The sequence below is a fragment of the Ranitomeya variabilis genome, chromosome 2 (assembly GCF_051348905.1).
Source record: "Ranitomeya variabilis isolate aRanVar5 chromosome 2, aRanVar5.hap1, whole genome shotgun sequence".
NCBI lineage: Eukaryota > Metazoa > Chordata > Amphibia > Anura > Dendrobatidae > Ranitomeya > Ranitomeya variabilis.
Genome location: NC_135233.1, coordinates 769,454,271 through 769,471,709, shown reverse-complemented (window position 1 = coordinate 769,471,709; position 17,439 = coordinate 769,454,271). Strand labels below are relative to the sequence as shown.

Below are 17,439 nucleotides of genomic sequence, written 5' to 3'. Positions count from 1 at the left end.
GGCAGATTGTTCCTCAGGAGTGTGCAGTTAACATATACCCATGTGTATCTGAAAAATCTGCTGACATCACCCTTCATTTGGGATGTTTTCCCTTGTTTTTTTCCCAGTGGAAGTACATGCTAGATGGAAGTACATGCTAGATAAAGAGGAAATGTAAAAGCAATCAACAGTTTGCATTCAGGCTAAGTTGACCCGAATCAAACTTTAATCTGTGTTCACACGTTGCTTTTTGGTTGCATTTGTTTCTGCAGCCAAAATCTTTCTCTCTTGTCAGTAAAAAAACAGCTGCTTACAAAAACAGGTTTTTTCTGCTTTTATTTTTTTTGCTGTGTTTTTTTTATGCAGGTTATATGTGTCAGAGTTAGTTTCATGCACCAAAAAAAAGCATAAAAACACATGTTTTTTTCAGTGTTTTTGCACTTTCTCATTGCTGTTTATGGTGAAAATATGCTGCGTGTGAACATATCCTTAGTGTTTATTCTTCAATCACAAGAAATGTTATTAATGAGGCTGATTTAACTATTTGATTGATTTATTGATTCATTGAGGCAATGTGCCCATGATCTGGATGTAGCAGTGCTTTGGACGCAGCGTATGTTCACTATATCCAAAACGCTGCCATCTATTGAACGCAGGTGAATCCGCTTGTGTTCACTGAACCATTTGGATTTACCACATCCAATGCATTTTATTGATAAAATTTCTGTTGCAGAGACTAGCGTCTCTGCAAGAGAAATTGACATGCTGCAGTCTTGAAAGACGTGCCTCATGTCAGTGTCCGTGGGTGATCCGCAGAAGCACATGCACGCATAGTGGATATGGGAGTTCTAGAAATCCCATCCACTGTGCTGTATCATCTGGCCACTGCAGTTTTGACGCTGCATAAATACACAGCATCAAACCCACAGTAATTCCTGATCGTGGGTGCGTACCCTGATAGAATATACGTTAAAGGGGTATTTCCATCTCCAAGATCCTATCCCAGTATGTAGTAGGTGTAATAAGAGTAATATTAGCAATACCTCCAATTAGAAATTTCGTATAGTTTTTCTGATTCGCTGTGTCTCTTTCCTCATGTGCATTTATTGTAGGACCTTAGGTATCTATGGTTACGACCACTAGCAACTAGATAACTGTCACTATATCAGTGGTCACAAACATTGATACCTAAGGTCCTGCAATGCCTGCACATGGTGGAAAGAGACAGAGTGAATCAGAAAAACTATACAACATTTCTAATTGGAGGTATTTGCTAACATCATTATTACACCTACTACTTATTGGGATAGGATCTTGGTGATGGGAATAGGGTATCTGCCACCAGGTTGTGGTAAAAAAGATGAATACAGCTCACCTCTATGAAGGCAATTGCAGAGTTCTCGGTACGGAGAAAGCCTTTCCTGACTGGTGGTGCGCAGCGAAAGTTCAAGGAAAGAAGTGATGCTCCAACTATTTCCCAAATAAAATAGTAAGCTTTATTTCAACGTCTTAAAATCATGACCCTCTCAAGTATATCCAAAAAGATTACTTAAGCCTTTTTTCCTACGACGTTTTAGACCATACCCAGGTACTTATTCATGGATATTATTTGAACATCATTCTTCCTTAAATGACCAGGTTAGTGTCACTTAATCTGAGAGCAGCATAATGTAGAGACAGAGACCCTGATTCCAGTGATGTGTCACTTACTGGGCTGCTTGCTGTAGTTTATAAAATCACTGTTTTATCAGCAGGAGATTATCTTAGAAGACTAGTAAATCTGTTGCCAGGTAGCCAAGCATATTCATGAGTTCTGTATAACTCCGCCCCCCAACAACAATTGACATTTCTGTATTCACTGTACATAGGCAGAAAGCTGCCAATCAATGATGTGGGCAGGATTATACAGAGCTCAACATTCAGAGAACTGCTAGATCTGCAGCAGATAAGTAGTGGTTTTGTAAAAATGACAGCAAGCAGCCCAGTAAGTGACACATTGCTGTAATCAGGGTCTCTGCGCCTACATTATGCTGCTCTTTAATGGTTTAGCAAAAATCTGGTGACAGATTCCCTTTAAGGCTCTTTTTTGTGTTATTTAGAATTCTTTTCAGAACCACCAATTATGATAAAATAACAAAAATATAAACCTGTAAACCTGTTTAATTGGCACCATTTCATCTCGGTGTCCCCAGTTTTAACATGGCTGCAGCAGTTTCTTCCTGTTTACCCTATGTGACCGCTGCAGCCAATCACTTGCTTTCGTTGTCTTGTTCCATAAACAGTACTGCTGAGGATGGTTACCAGCTACAGCACCACTGGAGCCAGGCAAAACAAAGAAGACTGGAAACAGGGCACTGTAGCAGGGATATGTAAGTGGGGGAGTATACAATCTATTAAAAAATGAGGGCATCCATTTAATGGGAACCTGTCTTGGCTTGGAAATGCTGTGCAATCATCAGCAACATTTTATAGTGCAGGAGGAGCTGAACAGATTAATACATAGCTTATTGGATATTGTCCAGTATAACCTGTATGGTATTTATTGCAACCTCTGCTCATTCGGAGCTTTTCAGCTAAGTGGGGAGTCCTAATTAGTGACTGACAGCTGGGTCTGTGTGCATCTTAGGGCTCATGGAGACAGCCTTATTATCGGTCCGAACGTGATCTGACAAAACATCAGATTGCAGTTGGACCGATATTATTCTTTGGGGCCGTGCACATCCATCCGACACTGGGAAAAAACTGATTGACAGCTCATTGGCTTTCTGCCTAAATTACAAAACAATGAACAGTGCAGGATAAATAAAAGTATGTAAAAATATTCTACTGTTTTGTTGGTGCATTGATATTTAAGAAACCTTAGGTTACCGTTACACTAAACGATTTACCAACGATCACGACCAGCGATACGACCTGGCCGTGATCGCTGGTAAGTCGTTGTGTGGTCGCTGGGGAGCTGTCACACAGACAGCTCTCCAGCGACCAACGATGCCGAAGTCCCCGGGTAACCAGGGTAAACATCGGGTTACTAAGCGCAGGGCCGCGCTTAGTAACCCGATGTTTACCCTGGTTACCATTGTAAATGTAAAAAAACCAAAACACTACATACTTACATTCCGGTGTCTGCCACGTCCCTCGCCGTCAGCTTCCCGCACTGACTGTGTCAGTGCCGGCCGTAAAGCACAGCACAGCGGTGACGTCACCGCTGTGCTCTGCTTTTACTTTACGGCCGGCGCTCAGTCAGTGCGGGAAGCTGACGGCGAGGGACGTGACAGGCACCGGAATGTGAGTATGTACTGTTTTTTTTTTTTTTACATTTACAATGGTAACCAGGGTAAACATCGGGTTACTAAGCGCGGCCCTGCACTTAGTAACCCGATATTTACCCTGGTTACAAGCGAACACATCGCTGGATCGGTGTCACACACAACGATCCAGCGATGACAGCGGGTGATCCAGCGACGAAAGAAAGTTTCAAACGATCTGCTACGACGTACGATTCTCAGTGGGGTCCCTGATCGCAGTAGCATGTCAGACACAGCGAGATCGTATGTATATTGCTGGAACGTCACGGATCGTGCCGTCGTAGCGACCAAAGTGCCACACTGAGACGGTACCCTTACCCAAAAATGACATTGTGAATTTGGCCACACTCTTTCAAAACATTCACTAGATCAGAGTAAGGCCGGGATCACACATACGCGAGATACGGTCGTGTCTCGCAGGTGAAAACCCAGCTCTGGCGCCAGCACTCCGGAGCGGAGCTAGAATCCGCACAGCGATACATGGAGCTGCACGCTCCGCTCCCAAGTGCCAGCGCCAGAGGAGGGTTTTCACCTTCGAGACTCGGCCGTATCTCACATATGTGTGATCCCGGCCTAAAAGTTAATTTAAAAAAAGAGCTAGAGTGGCGTTTGGAAATGTTTTCAACACTTCTGCCCGGGAAATACATATTAGAATACATATTAGATTGTCAGTGGAACCCACCAACACTAATGGGATTGGCCAATTTCTTTTATTCTTTTTTCTTGGCCAAAGGTAATGTCACTAATGCAGTACAGGGTGGGCAATTTATATGGATACATCTAAATAAAATGGGAATAGATGGTGATATCAGCTTCCTGTTTGTGGCACATTAGTATATGAGTGGGGGAAAACTGTTCAAGGTGGGTGGTGACCATGGCGGCCATTTTGAAGTCAGCCATTTAGGATCCAACTTTATTTTCCAATGGGAAGAGGGTCATGTGACACATCAGCCTTCTTGAGAATTTCACAAGAAAAACAATGGTGTGCTTGTTTTTAACGTAACTTTATTCTTTCGTGAGTTATTTACAAGTTTATGACCACTTATAAAATGTGTTCAAAGTGCTGCCCATTGTGTTGGATTGTCTATGCTGTGAAGATACGAGATGTGCAGCATCTGAAACAATGGATACCGGAAGCCTGTGCTAGCAATTCTTCTGCGGTGTTGCTATCAGTGTGTCAAGAGTGGGAAAAGAGGGTTGTATTGACAATCCAACCCAATGGGCAGCACTTAAAACCAAGCACACCATTGTTTTTCTTGTGAAATTCTCAATAAGTTTGATGTCACATGACCCTCTTTCCATTGAAAAAAAAAGTTGGACCCAAAATGGCCGACTTCAAAATGGCCGCCATGGTCACCACCCATCTTGAAAAGTTTTCCCCTCCCATATACTAATGTGCCACAAACAGGAAGTTGATATCACCAGCCATTCCCATTTTGTTTAGGTGTATCCATATACATGGCCCACCCTGTAGATTAGTGGTTGCTGATTAGCTGCAGCAGTCTTGTGATGTCCACCACCGGAAAAGGAGATGACGACAACAGGGAACACAGGCAACAGTGCAGAGGAACAGCAGAGTCTGGTGGATGAGTGTGAATATTGTAGGAATATATTAGTAGACACAGCCTCTAATGTACATGAATAGTGTAAGAATAAAACTCCTCACCATTTGATGTCAGCCTGCCTTTTGGCGTGTCAAAATAATATGCTAATTTTATTTCTTAGTGATTAATAATTTGTGCATACCTATTGTTAAATATTCTCATTCTGTTCTGAGATTATGGTGTAATGGAAAATTAGGGGCATTTTTTGGCTGGCAAAATTTTTGTAGGTACAGAGAGCCATTAGGTGTAAAGATTCTGCTTTCTTTAGGAATGATACCAGGTCCAGTAAGATAAAAAAAAATAATTAAAGGGAACCGGACAAAAGAGTCTCTCTTCTTAATAGCTTTGGTGATTTGTTTGCACCATAAAGATGCACGTGAACGTGTGTTCATTTCCAACCCACAGCCTGAGAGAGTTGATAGAACTTTTTACTTCTCTTTCACTTTATGCTCTGATGGGTTCTGCCTGTGCCATCTTCTGGTCCTGCTGGAGGATTCAGCCCTTTTGGCCATGATTGATGTGCCAGATGCCCATATGTCATCCACACCAAGCTATCCTGCACTGTTGAACTGAAGCCCAGCACATGAGGTTCATTGCACTGCCCTGAACAGGAGAGGAGAAAACTGATGGTGCGAGACTTCTTGGTGTGAATGACGAAAAGATGGATAAAATGAACACACGTTTAGAAACTTCTTTCTAGAACAGAGTTCCCCAACTCCAGTCCTCAAGAGCCACAAACAGGTCATGTTTTCAGGATTTTCTTAGTATAGTCCAGGTGATGCAATGATCACCTCTTCAATACTAAGGAAATCCTGAAAACATGACCTGTTTGTGGCTCTTGAGGACTGGAGTTGGGGAGCACTGTTCTAGAGCAAATGTTCCTGTGTCAGAGGAAACCAATGAGTCCTGGAAAACGTCTCAAACGGCAGTTAATTGGTATCAAGCATGCCACATATTCTCTATACTTGGTGACAATTATAACTTCCACACAGCCGCTTTCATGATTGAAGTTATTGCTTCCAACATTGAGTACAACTATCTGAGGCATCACTGAATAAAGACATATACTGTTCGCATTCTGTCAGAGGCTTATGAGTTCCTGCCAAGAGACATTAATTCAGCATCTTTTCTGGCCTTTTTGTCTTGTCTTCTTTTTGTCTTCAGTATTCTACAGTGGGATTTGGATTAATACAATTTTGTGACCCTGTGCCAGAGAGAATAATTACATTTGCCAGGCATTAGTGTGGCTCTTTGTTACTCAGGCAGCACAGGAAAACCAAGAAGCAGCTTTGCTAATTTGGCTACATTGAAGAGTTCATTTGTAACACAGTCACTTTTTTCTATTTGACCATGTTTTTTTTTTAAATATTTGCAGCCTACATTTATTATACATCTTTATTAATATACTGTATATTTATTTTCCGATGCTATTTTACACTTGCACTTACAGTGAATTAATTTACATAAAAGAGGAACGTTGACTATAAGATGCAGTCATTTAAGGCTCGCTCACATGAGCGTATAACATGGCTGACTGCTATCTGATGTTTTATCAGGTAGCACTCGACCCAATGTTATACTATGGGGGGGTGCCGACCACTGCTTTTTTTTGCCTATTCGGCATGAGAAAAAAACCGCAGCATACTGCCAGTGTATCCGATGATCGAACCATGTGCATCCATATAAGTCAATGGGTGCATGTAAATATCGGACTGCACTTGGTTGTCATCCAAGTGCAATCTGATTTACGTGGATAGAGAGAATAGAGGAGATGGAGAAATTAAGTTCTCTAACTTCCTCACGCCTGTGTTGCTATTCTCTTATACAAGAAAATCAGGCTCGGTAAACTGACACTCAGATCAATCTCTGACAGAGTTTGAGCCCAAGTGTCATTACCATTATCAGCCCGATTTTCTCGCATGAGAGAACATACGGCCGTCTGACTACAGCCTTATATCGATTCCTCATCTTAAATGACACCAATTGCAAAACACGTTAAGGCTATGTTCACACTAGGGTTTTGTCTGCATTTTTTTTCTGCAGCAAAATCTGCACTCTTTGCAGAAGAGAAGCAGCGTCAAAGATGCAAGTTTTGGTGCGTTTGTGTGTTTTTGCTGTGGTTTTCAGGATCAAAAGTTCAGCTTTGTTTCCAAAGCAGAAGCTCATGCACAGATCGCCAATACAAGACATATGAAAAAATACACATACAAATGGAACAGCTGTGGGAGGTGAATTGGGTTGGAATATATATATATATATATATATATATATATATATATATATATATATATATATATATATATATATACTAGATGGTGGCCCGATTCTAACCCGTCGGGTATTCTAGAATATGTATGCATAGTATATTGCACAGCCCACGCAGTATATTGCACAGCCCACACAGTGCATAGCGCAGCCCACGCAGTACATTGCGCAGCCCACGCAGTACATTGCATGTCCACGTAGTATATTGTCCAGTCACGTAGTATTTTGCCCAGTCACGTAGTATAATGCTTCATGCAGTTATGGCCCCATAGATGCCCCATATAATGCTCCATGCAGTTATGGCCCCATAGATGCTCCATATAATGCTCCATGCAGTTATGGCCCCATAGATTCCCCATATAATGCTCCATGCAGTTCTTTATGGCCCCATAGATGCCCCATATAATGCCCCATATATTGCTCCATGCAGTTATGGCCCCATAGATTCCCCATATAATGCTCCATGCAGTTCTTTATGGCCCCATAGATGCCCCATATAATGCCCCATATAATGCTCCATGCAGTTATGGCCCCATAGATGCTCTATATAATGTTCCATGCAGTTATGGCCCCATAGATGGCCCATGTAATGCTCCATGCAGTTCTTTATGGCCCCATAGATGCTCCATACAGCATTGTGCCACATGTAATGCTGCTGCTGAGGCAATAAAAACAAAATATCACATACTCACCTCTCGTCGCTGCTCCTCAGCGTCCCGTCTCTCCGCACTGACTGTTCAGGCAGAGGGCGGCGCAGTTAAATACTGCGTGGGCTGTGCTATATACTATGTGCCCTGTGTTATATACTGCATGGCTGCTATATACTGCGTGGGCTGTGTTATATGGTAAGTGGGCTGTGTTATATATAGTGCGTGGCCTGTATTGTGTAGTGTGTGTTCCTGTCGTACAACAGTTTGTTGTGGTGTCTCCGGTTGGCGACGGTGTCTGTGAGATTCCACGTCCTGGGCTTGTCTGGCGGCAGTTTGTTGTGGTGTCTCCTGTTCCCGATGTTGTCGTTTTCTTGCTGCTGCTGCTGCTTTTCTGTCATCCTCATTGGCGTATTTTCGTTTACGACCCATTCTAAGATAGAAACACAGGGAGATGCCGCCCATACAGGGAGACGCAGGCACACACCCTACACAATGGCGGCACTTGACAGCAGTGGAGGACAATGATGATTCCAGAATTCGCGGCAGACTGTGCCCGTCGCTGATTGGTCGAGGCCGGCTGGCCTCGACCAATCAGCAAGGCGGTATTTCTGAGACAGACAGACAATTAGACCCTTAGACAACACAATGGCGGCACTTGACAGTAGTGGAGGACAATGCCCGTCGCTGATTGGTCGAGACGCAGGATTTCCAGGACAGACAGACAATTAAACCCTTAGACAATTATATCATGTGTTTGTACCCATCATTTAATTAAACTGTACTACTCCCAGCTTCCATCTCAGGTGAACAAGACAAGATGGTAAACCTGGGAAAATCACAAAAATAGATTGGTTTCACATTCTGCTGTACTTTTTGTTTTACTAAAAACGCAGCAAAACCTGATACCTGTGTTTTTTCAGCATTTTTTTTCACCACCCATTACTTTTAATGGTTGAAAAAATGCTAAAAGTGACATGCTCTATTGTGCAAAATACTGAGGATGAAAAAAAACAAGCTGTGTGCATGAGATTTCTGAGAGCTAATAGACTTTGCTGGTACTGTAAAACATAGCTGAAAATTTGCATAAAAAAGCTTAGTGTAAACATAAAGTTTTTTCAGAATTAAGGGGCCAATTCATCAAGACCCAAGTCTTGCTGAAATTAGAAGGTACCGAATTCATTAAAGGGCCACTGTCACCCCCCTCCAGCCGTTATAAACTAAAAGAGCCACCATGTGCAGCAGTAATGCTGCATTCTAACAAGGTGGCTCTTTTAGTTTTAGGTTCAAGCATACCCCAAATAAAACTTTTTTATACTTAGCCACAATTCCTGTCTCTAGCCAGGTAGGCGGGTCCTCACTCCCCAGCTTGGCCAGCTCCTCTGCCGTCACTCACATCTTCCTGCGCTTTCGGCGCCACCCCCTCAGCGCTGTTATCGTTTCAAATCCAGCACCTGCGCTGTGTACTGGTGTCCTGCGCAGACGCAGTAAGCTCTGGCCGTCTGATGTAATGGCTGATACCAGAGAACAAAAGACATCCACAGAACACCAGGATGGATCTGCTGCACAGCAAATAGCTGTAGGACCTGCGATGACGTCACTGCCATGTAATTAGGGCAATCACATGGCAGTGACATCATCGCAGGTCCTACAGCTATTTGCTGTGCAGCAGATCCATCCTGGTGTTCTGTGGATGTCTTTTGTTCTCTGGTATCAGCCATTACATCAGATGGCCAGAGCTTACTGCGTCTGCGCAGGACACCAGTACACAGCGCAGGTGCCGGATTTGAAACGATAACAGCGCTGAGGGGGCGGCGCCGAAAGCGCAGGAAGATGTGAGTGACGGCAGAGGAGCTGGCCAAGCTGGGGAGTGAGGACCCGCCTACCTGGCTAGAGACAGGAATTGTGGCTAAGTATAAAAACGTTTTATTTGGGGTATGCTTGAACCTAAAACTAAAAGAGCCACCTTGTTAGAATGCAGCATTACTGCTGCACAAGGTGGCTCTTTTAGTTTATAACGGCTGGAGGGGGGTGACAGTGGCCCTTTAAAGGGAACCTGTCAGCAGGATTGTGCACAGTAACCTACAGACAGTGTCAGGTTGTCACCATTATACTGATTAAAATGATACCATGGTTGATGAAATCTGTCTTGTCGTTGTTTAATCTTTATTTTCAGTTTTGAGTTAACGATATGCCCGTGCCCTGGAGCAGCCTGTGGTGGGGGTCTTCATGTGGTGCTCTGGTTAGATATTCATAATGCAGACTTCTGACAGGTCACTGATCCCTCACTGACCTACCCAATAGTTTGCATAATGCATACAATATGATTTGCAAAAAATAAATTCACATTCATCAGGCAGGCGGTGGCGCTGTAGCATGATACAGTGGATAATATGCATGTTTTCATTATATTTAGACATATAGTTTTGTTGTAAAAAGAAAAGCCAAAACTATCTTAACCCCTTAACGACCGCCGATACGCCTTTTAACAGCGGCAGTTAAGGGTACTTAAACCACAGCGCCGTTAATTAACGGCGCTGTGGAAAAAGTGAATAGCGCCCCCCAGAGTTGGATTTTCTCTGGGGTCTCGGTTACCGGGGGTAGCAGAGACCCCAGAGAACATGATTCGGGGTTTTTTTACCGACCCCCGGGTTGCGATTGCCGGTAATTAACCGTTTACTGGCGGTCGCAAAAAGAAAACAAAAACGCGATTTTTCCATTTAATTTATCTGTCCTCCGATGTGATCGAACATCAGAGGACAGAGAAATGGGGTCCCCGATCACCCCCGATACTCGCCTGTCTCCCCCGATGCTCCTCGTGGCTCCCAATGGGCGCCGCCATCTTGTTCCGGTCAAAAAATGGCCCGCCAGCCGGCACCCGGAAGATCTTTGGGGTCTCAGCTGCCGGGGGTAGCCGAGACCCCAAAGAACATAATCGGGGTCGGTTTTTACCAACCCCTGTTTTGCAATCGCCAGCAATTAACTGTTTACCGGCGACCGCCAAAAAAAAAAAAGCGATGTGTAATTCTCTGTCCTCTGATGTGATCGCACATCAGAGGACAGAGAAATAGGGGGATTCGGGGACCCTGTTATACTTACCGTCCCTGGGTCCTCCTGTGTCCCCTCCTGGCCGCCAGCTTCTTCCTCTGGTAAGAAAATGGCGGGCGCATGCGCAGTGCGCCCACCATGATCTGCCAGCCGGCAGCTAGAGGAGTTGGGGCTAAATTTAGGGTTAGGGTTGGGGCTAAATTTAGGGTTAAGGTTGGGGCTAAAGTTAGGGTTGGGGCTAAATTTAGGGTTGGGGCTAAAGTTAGGGTTAGGGTTGGGGCTAAAGTTAGGGTTAGGGTTGGGGCTAAATTTCGGGTTAGGGTTGGGGCTAAATTTCGGGTTAGGGTTGGGGCTAAATTTAGAGTTAGGGTTGGGGCTAAATTGAGGGGTTAGGGCTAGGGTTAGGGTTGGGGCTAAAGTTAGGGTTAGGGTTGGGGCTAAAGTTAGGGCTAGGGTTGGGACTAAAGTTAGGACTAGGGTTGCGGCTAAAGTTAGGGTTAGAGTTGGGATTACGGTTAGGGTTTGGATTAGGGTTGGCATTAGGGTTACGTTTGGGGTTAGGTTTGGGATTAGGGTTAAGGTTAGGATTGGGATTAGGGTTAGGGGTGTATTGGGATTAGGGTTAGGTTTGAGGTTAGGGTTGAGATTAGGATTAGGGGTGTGTTGGATTTAGGGTTCTGATTAGGGTTATGGTTGTTTTGGGGTTAGGGTTGTGATTATCGTTAGGATTATGAATCGGGTTGGTATTAGGGTTAGGGGTGTGTTAGGGTTGGAGTTAGAATTGGGGGGTTTCCACGGTTTAGGTACATCAGGGGGTCTCTAAACGCCACAGCCAATTTTGCGCTCAAAAAGACAAATGGTGCTCCCTCCCTTCTGAGCTCTGCCGTGCGCCCAGTGGTGTACCCCCACATATGGGGCATCAGCGTACTCGGGATGAATTGGACAACAACCTTTGGGGTCCAATTTCTCCTGTTACCCTTGTGAAAATAAAAACTTGGGGGCTTAAAAATATTTTTTGTGGAAAAAAAATATTTTTTATTTTCAGGACTCTGCATTATAAACTTCTGTGAAGCACTTGGGCATTCATAGTTCTCACCACACATCTAGAGAAGTTCCTTGGGGGGTCTAGTTTCCAAAATGGGGTCACTTGTGGGGGGTTTCTACAGTTTAGGTACATCAGGGGCTCTGCGAACGCAACATAACGCCCGCAGACCATTCTATCAAAGTCTGCATTCCAAATCGGCGATCCTTTCCTTCCGAGCTCTGCGATGCGCCCAAACAGTGGTCCCCCCACACATGGGGTATCAGGCTACTCAGCATAAATTGCACAATAAATTTTGTGGTCCAATTTCTCCTGTTACCTTTGTGAAAGTAAAAATTTGGGGGTGAAAATATCATTTTTGTGGAAAAAATGATTTTTTCTATTTTCATGGCTCTACATTATAAACTTCTGTGAAGCAGTTGGGGGTTCATAGTGCTCACCACACATCTAGATAAGCTCTTCTTTGGGGGGTCTAGTTTCCAAAATGGGGTCACTTGTGGGGGGTTTCTACTGTTTAGGTACATCAGGAGCTCTGCAAATGCAACATGACTCCCGCAGACCATCCCATCAAAGTCTGCATTCCAAGCGGCACTCCTTCCCTTCCGAGCCCCGATGGGTGCCCAAACAGTGCCCCCCCCACATATGGGGTATCAGCGTACTCCGGACAAACTGGTTTTGGAATCCAATGTCTGCTGTTACCCTTGAGAAAATAAAAAATTGCAGGCTAAAAAAATCATTTTTAAGGAAAAAAAAGGATTTTTTATTTTCACGGCTCTACTTTATTTATTTCTGTGAAGCACTTGGGGGTTTAAAGTGCTCACCACACATCTAGATAAGTGCCTTAAGGGGTCTAGTTTCCAAAATGGGGTCACTTGTGGGGGGTTTCTACTGTTTAGGTACATCAGGGGCTCTCCAAACGTGACATGGTGTCCCATCTCAATTCCAGCCAATTCTACATTGAAAAAGTAAGACGGCACTCCTCTTCCAAGCTCTGCAGTGCACCCAAACAGTGGTTTACCCCCACATATGGGGTATTGACGTACTCAGGAGAAATTGCACAACAACTTTTGTGGTCTAATTTCTCCTGTTACCCTTGTGAAAATAAAAATTTGTGGGCAAAAAGATCATTTTTGTAGAAAAAATGCGATTTTTTATTTTCACGGCTCTTCGTTATAAACTTCTGTGAAGCATCTGGGGGTTTAAAGTTCACCACACATCTAGTTAAGTTCCTTAAGGGGTCTAGTTTCCAAAATGGTGTCACTTGTCGGGGGTTTCCACTGTTTAGGGGCTCTCCAAACGCGACATGGCGTCCGATCTCAATTCCAGCCAATTGTGCATTGAAAAAGTCAAACAGCACTCCTTCTCTTCCAAGCTCTGCGGTGCGCCCAAACAGTGGTTTACCCCCACATATGGGGCATCGACGTACTCAGGAGAAATTGCACAGCAACTTTTGTTGTCTAATTTCTCCTGTTACCCTTGTGAAAGTAAGAATTTGTGGGCGAAAAGATCATTTTTGTGTAAACAAATGCGATTTTCTATTTTCACGGCTCTACTTTATAAACTTCTGTGAAGCACTTGGGGGCTCAAAGTGCTCACCACACATCTAGATAAGTTTCTTAAGGGGTCTAGTTTCCAAAATGGTGTCACTTGTGGAGCATTTCCACTGTTTAGGCACATCAGGGGCTCTCTAAAGGTGATACGGCATCCGATCTCAATTCCAGCCAATTCTGCATTGAAAAAGTCAAACGGCGCTCCTTCTCTTCCAAGCTCTGTGGTGCGCCCAAACAGTGGTTTACCCCCACATATGGGGTATCAGCGTATTCAGGATAAATTGCACAACAAAATTTATGGTTAAATTTCTGTTTTTACACTTGTGAAAATAAAAAAATGGTTCTGAAGTAAAATGTTTGCAAAAAAAGTTAAATGTTCATTTTTTCCTTCCACATTGTTTCAGTTCCTGTGAAGCACGTAAAGGGTTAATAAACTTCTTGAATGTGGTTTTGAGCACCTTGAGGGTTGCAGTTTTTAGAATGGTGTCACACCTAGTTATTTTCTATCATATAGACCCCTCAAAATGACTTCAAATGTGATGTGGTCCCTAAAAAAAAATGGTGTTGTAAAAATGAGAAATTGCTGGTCAACTTTTAACCCTTATAACTCCCTAACAAAAAAAAAAGTTTCCAAAATTGTGCTGATGTAAAGTAGACATGTGGGAAATGTTATTTATTAACTATTTTTTGTGACATATCTCTCTGATTTAAGGGCATAAAAATACAAAGTTTGAAAATTGCAAAATTTTTTTGCCATATTTCCGTTTTTTTCATAAATAATCGCAAGTAATATCGAAGAAATGTTACCACTATCATGAAGTACAATATGTAACGAAAAAACATTCTCAGAATCAGCAGGATCTGTTAAAGCGTTCCAGAGTTATAACCTCATAAAGTGACAGTGGTCAGAATTGTAAAAATTGGCTCGGTCATTAAGTACCAAATTGGCTCTGTCACTAAGGGGTTAAACAAAATGGCACCATCGGCCATGCCTGAGCAGTAGCATCTATCGGAACAGTGCTACTGCACTTGCGTAGCCGGCGTCATCTTGGTTTTTGCATAACTCCTTTCTGCCCTAAAATTTTGCGACTTTTCAAAGCTTATATGCCAGTTTTCTGGCATAAAAGCTTTAAAGAATCAGTCCCTAAATGTCTAATTTTTGAAGGTCGCCCTGCTGAGACCCCCAACAACGAGAAGAGGAGTCCCGTGCTTCTCAGCAATTTGAAATGAAAGGTGAATTGTGCTGAACCTCTTTACTGTATGAAGTCTATGGACACCCTAAACATAGACATTTTTTTTTACATATGTTAATGTATGATAACTTTGAATTAAAGCAATCCTTTACCCTGGGACTGAAAAGTGACTTTATATTTCTATTGTTTTATCACCCTACCTAGTGCGAGGGGCTGACATATCATTGGTGCAACCTGTGCAGCTGCATCGCGGCCCAAGAGGTGAGGGGCCCATGCCCACATCCAAAGCACGTGGAGTTTTGCATTATCAACTATTAAATGGCAAAGGACCCATATATTGTTCTTGCACGGGGCTCCACATCTGTCTGTGTCCGCCAGTCCCTGGTGCCCTCCATTGCCTTTCATTGTCTCCTCCGCTCAGATTGGCATTATTTTCTTACTGTTTCCAAGTTGGCCATCATAATGGCATATGGAGCACAGTAGTAAATCACTTCTCAGTCTAAGGCTATGTGCACATGGCGTTCTTTTCAAGCAGATTCCTCTTGGAAAGGGCACAATCAACATTAAAAATAATGAACACGGGCCTTTTTGCCTCAAAAACTATACACCATGGCATTGCGTGCCATGCTTCAAAAACTATACACCATGGCATTACATGCCATGTTTACATGACCTAAGGTGGAGGGTTGCATGAAACGTTGCACGAAGTGTCCAGCTGTAATCTTCAGTCCTTGATTGTTTTCCCACCCCAGTGATTTAGTTTGCAGCTTGATTCTTGTTGTGGACGTTTGTTCTTATTGTCACTCCCAGTACAAGGTGTGAGATCCGTGTGACCCATGTGCTGCTGTCTTCACTAGCTCTCATGGCTCTGTTCAGCTTTATTCCTGTACTGCTTCCCCATTCTGCAGCCTATGAGGACCCTCTCTCCCTTGTGCTGACACACAGTGATGCAGACACTGAGTGTGATGCTCACTTTACACTCATACCCAGTTTGTGATCTCTCACTGCAGAATGTCTTTGTGTGCTTTCCTCGCTTGTGTGATCATCCCTCTCTGAAACCTTATGTACTCCCCCAATTCACACTCTGATCTGTCCTGTACATCCTCCTCCTCCCTAGTTCTGCTACTATTTGTAAGAAGGGATGGGCAGAGCAGAGACAGAACAATGTTGTTCGATCTATGTCAGAAGCAGCAGGTCAACCAGCTATGCACAGGAGTTACACAGACTTTACTACAATAAAAATAGTAGGAAATTTTTAATGAACACTGTGTAGAAAGTTGTCGTAGTTTGTATTTATGGAGCAGTTAAGAGGCCAACTTTCTGTGGATGTCACTTATGGGAGAGAGTTCATGTTGCTAGTTTGTAGAGTGTGTATTGGGATGCTTTTTTTCTTATGCTGGCTCTTTGGTGCCACGCAAAGATAAGCGTAATGTGCAGAGAGTAAGAGCTAGGCCAGTATTATTCTGGTACCGGTGTATTATGCACCCATGTTAAGGATGGAGATCTCGGCCTCAACTGACAGCATAACAGATCCTTATCAAGCTGTCATCTGAAATAAAGAGTTTGTAATATGGGTGAAAAATGCTTCCAGAATATGTGCTTCTAAGCTCATGTAGACGATATGTATTTAACATATAAAATGTTGTTAGCAGTTCACAAAGGAAACTGTACAGTATACTTAGAGGAATGTAATGACTGGAAGTATAGTTCAGGCTCTGTAGACATTGGAGTATTACATTGCAGCTCGGACCAAAGAAGAACAGTACGATGCACTATTTTATCCGTAAAAATATCAGAAGCTACTACAGAAACCAGACAGACCTCACTATGGCCAATGGGATGTGCCTGGTGCCGCTAGTTGGATCCAAAATACAATAATAACAACAAATGTGTGACCAGGGCTTTTATTTGGATGTTAAAACATTTCAGAGTCAGGTGGCTGTAGACTACAGTATATACAGATGTAGCACAGATTATCATGTCTATATGCACAATCTGGATGATCTCACTCAGGCCTTGTGCACATGTCCTGCAGTTATTTCCATTATTGGATCTGTTTTGAGAGCAGGGCCGGCCCGAGAGATTACGGCGCCCTAGGCGAAACTATTTTGTTGTGCCCCTACTACTTTTAACATACGTCCCAACTTTTGAAGATGGGAAAGAGGGACAAAGTTTGCAAATTTTAGGCCACACCTCTGACCACACCCATTCATAACTAGCCACACCCATATCCACGTCCCAACCACCCCCATTTAGCACTGCTGATCACACTGTTTTAAACAAAAAAATATGGCCACACAGTGCTTCATACTGTATAATGGCCACACATGATGCTCCATACTGTATAATGGCCACACATGATGCTCCATACTGTATAATGGCCACACATGATGCTCCATACTGTATAATGACCACACATGATGCTCCATACTGTATATTGGCCGCACATGATACTTCGTACCGTATAATGGCCACACATAGCTGCTCTGTACACACGCGCTCCACTCCATACACCTCGTACACACGCGGCTCCGCTCCGTACACCTCGTACACATTTAGCTCCGCTCCGTATACCTCATACACACGACTCCGCTCCGTACACCTCATACACACGGCTCCGCTCCGTACACCTCATACACACACACAGCTCCGCTCCATACACCTCATACACATTCAGCTCCGCTCCATACACCTTTTGCCTTTTGAAAAGATTTTTTATAATTTTTTCTATTTTTTCTCTGGCGCCCCCTTAGGGTCGGCGCCCTAGGCGGCCGCGTAGTTCGCCTATACGTTCGGGCCTGCCCTG

General features: G+C 43.6%; 1 protein-coding gene across 4 annotated transcripts in view; it reads left to right on the top strand.

Annotated features, from left to right (window-relative positions):
• ANKRD6 (ankyrin repeat domain 6) overlaps positions 1–17,439 on the top strand; it is a 331,467-nt gene that overhangs the window by 77,733 nt on the left and 236,295 nt on the right. The window contains exon 2 of one of the 4 annotated variants that reach the window (XM_077289729.1): positions 14,838–14,894. The exons of the other annotated variants lie outside the window; for them this stretch is intronic. The gene's annotated coding sequence lies outside the window, so the exon portion shown is untranslated. The remainder of the gene's footprint in view (positions 1–14,837; positions 14,895–17,439) is intronic. 4 annotated transcript variants of the gene reach the window in all.